The following is a 2974-nucleotide window of genomic DNA, read 5'->3' on the forward strand; positions in this document are numbered from 1 at the left end:
GAAGTCAAGAATCACGAAGAATAAGAAGAAGCAAAGACAATAGCGATGATAGAAAGAGGTCAACGCCACTGCCAGCCACACCACAATGTCTCCAGGCCGCGTGGGCGTACGAGTAATGGACCGAGATGAGCTCAGGCCCGTCAGCGCTGGCTCTCGAGACCAAACAATTACTTAGAGGGAGTCGACGTGCGTGTGTGTGTGGGTGTGTGTGTGAGTGGCGGCCGTGTATCAAGTCCTCGGCTAAATGACCTCATGATAATAAAGAGACAATACTGGATGACGAAAATAAGATAAAGGATTGGAAGGTCATGTTTTTTCTTTCTCTTTTATTTTGCTGTTCCTTTTTTTCTTCCCATTCTCCTCTTTTATCTTTCCTTAGACATTCTTCATTCTCATTCTTCATTCTCTCTCTCTCTCTCTCTCTCTCTCTCTCTCTCTCTCTCTCTCTCTCTCTCTCTCTCTCTCTCTCTCTCTCTCTCTCTCTCTCTCTCTCTCTCTCTCTCTCTCTCTCTCTCTCTCTCTCTCTCTCTCTCTCTCTCTCTCTCTCTCTCTCTTGTTTAGCCTTCTCTTGCCTTGTTCCTTTCTTCCCTCCTCTTCCTCCTCCTCCTCCTCCTCCTCCTCTTCCTGTTTTCAAATGTATTAAGTTCTGGGCTAAATGACCTTACAATTAGAAGAAAAACAGGTAATAGTAATAGTTTAAAAGAGGAAAAGAAAGATTAGAACTTCACTTATCTAATTATCTTTACAAAATACGTCCACTTCCTCCTCCTCCTCCTCCTCCTCCTCTTACTATCGTTTCTCCTTTTAAACAAGAAGAAAAAAAACAGGGAATGACAGTGATTTAAAAAGAGAAAGGAGAGAATTACAACATTTATCTATTCTCTCTCTACGAACTACATCCACCTCCTCCTCCTCCTCCTCCTCTTACTATCGTTTCTATTTTTAAACAATAAGAAGAAAAACAGGGAATGACAGTGATTTAAAAAGAGAAAGGAGAGAATTACAACATCATTTATCTATTCTCTCACTACGAAATACATCCACCGCCTCCTACTTCTGTTCTTCCTCTCGTTTTCCGCTTCAACAATTAGCAGAAAAAAGACAAAAATCAGCGGTTTAGAAAAAGATGAACACAACGAAAGGATTGCTACATCACATCATCTATTCTCTCCCTCCAAATACTCTACCTCCTCCTCCCCACTCTCCTCTCCACAACGCAACATTTAAACCACCAGCCAGACAAACACGAGTAATAGAAATGCTTAGGGCTAAATTTCACGCTCAACCTGGTGTCCAAAGCGTCCCATTACACCGGCCACGGAAAAATATCAGTAACGGTGAAGCTTAGGACTCACCAATGAGCCTGGAAGCGAGCCATTGGAAGCGCACACGACTCGCTCCAGCAGAGATCATTAGCGAGAATTTAGGTCGGGTTTCTACTGTTTGATTCTCTCTCTCCATTAGTGTGTGTGGGTGTGTGGAATGAGGTCAGGTACAGGATGGAATGGAGGGAGGAGGAGGGAAAGAAAGGCAGGGAGAGTAGAGTAAATAGAGAAATGTAGAGGAGGAAAGAAGAGGAGAGAGGTAGAGTTAGAGGAGGAGGAAGGAAAGAAAGGAAGGGAGAGTAGAGTAAGTAGAGAAATGTAGAGGAGGAAAGAAGAGAAGAGAGGTAGAGTTAGAGGAGGAGGAAGGAAAGAAAGGAAGGGAGAGTAGAGTAAATAGAGAAATGTAGAGGAGGAAAGTGATGATATAGGAAAGAAAAGAAGAGAGGTAGAGTTAGAGGAGGAGGAGGGAAGGACAATGGAAGTGAATCACCGAGTCTCTTGAAGGAAATTAGATAAAAAAAAAAAAGAAGTAGAGGAAGTAGTGAAGTAGAAATGAATCAGTCTCTTTCTATCAAGTTATATTAGTGAGTCTCTTTGTATATATATCTTTTAGTCTCTGTTTTTTATTTTTTTTATTTATGTGTGTGGGAGGACCGGGGTTAGGTTGAGGTAGACATGGAGGAGAGAAAGAAAATAAGAATGAAAGAAAGAGGAAAGGAGAGTAAAACAATGGGGGGGAGGAGGATCACACACACACACACACACACACACACACACACACACACACACACACACACACACACACACACAGGCTAGGCTCTTCTTACCTATTCAAAACTTGCATTACCTGAGGAAACTTACATCCGGGGTCATGTGTGTGTGTGTGTGTGTGTGTGTGTGTGTGTGTGTTCTCTCTCTCTCTCTCTCTCTCTCTCTCTCTGATTTCCCCAGGTACCCATTTATCGCCTGACACATAAGGGAACGAGAAGAAAACGAAGGAGAGAGAAGAAAAGAAACCCCTGACTACCCTATTTATCTCTCAGGCCAATCTGTTGTGCCTTGTAACAATAGACATAATAAGAACGATGACTGCAATGGAAGGGAGTAGAGAAAAATAACGTACAGGTAGAGATAGGTGAAGAAAGTCTATGGTGTTTAGTGAAGTATTTGTGATCCCGTATGAAAGAGTGTATCGGAGTTTTTAAGGTAGCATTCTCCTCTAGAAATAATAGGAATAATAACGTTGTAATGAAGGAAAGCAGAGAAGAGTAACGTGGAGGTAGAGAAAGATGAAGGAAGTCTATGATGTGGTGTGTATTTGTGACCCCGTAAAAAAGACTGTATCGGAGTTTTTATTAAGGTAACATTCACCTCCAGAAATAATAATAATGTCAGTGGTAATGAGAGAAGGAGAGAAGAACAACGTTGGGATAGAGATAGTGAAGAAAGTCTATGGTGTGGCGTGGTGTGGATTTGTGACCCCGTATGAAAGAGTGTATCGGAGTTTTTTAAGGTAACATTCACACCTTATCTGGTAACATTTTCTGGGAGGCGTTTTTCATGCTCTCGTATTTGCTCATTAATCTTGCGGAGGTGTTTGTACATGTTGACGACGCTTCATATTCACTACACTGGAAAACAAAATATAA

This window comes from Eriocheir sinensis, chromosome 12, assembly GCF_024679095.1.
Source record: "Eriocheir sinensis breed Jianghai 21 chromosome 12, ASM2467909v1, whole genome shotgun sequence".
Lineage (NCBI taxonomy): Eukaryota > Metazoa > Arthropoda > Malacostraca > Decapoda > Varunidae > Eriocheir > Eriocheir sinensis.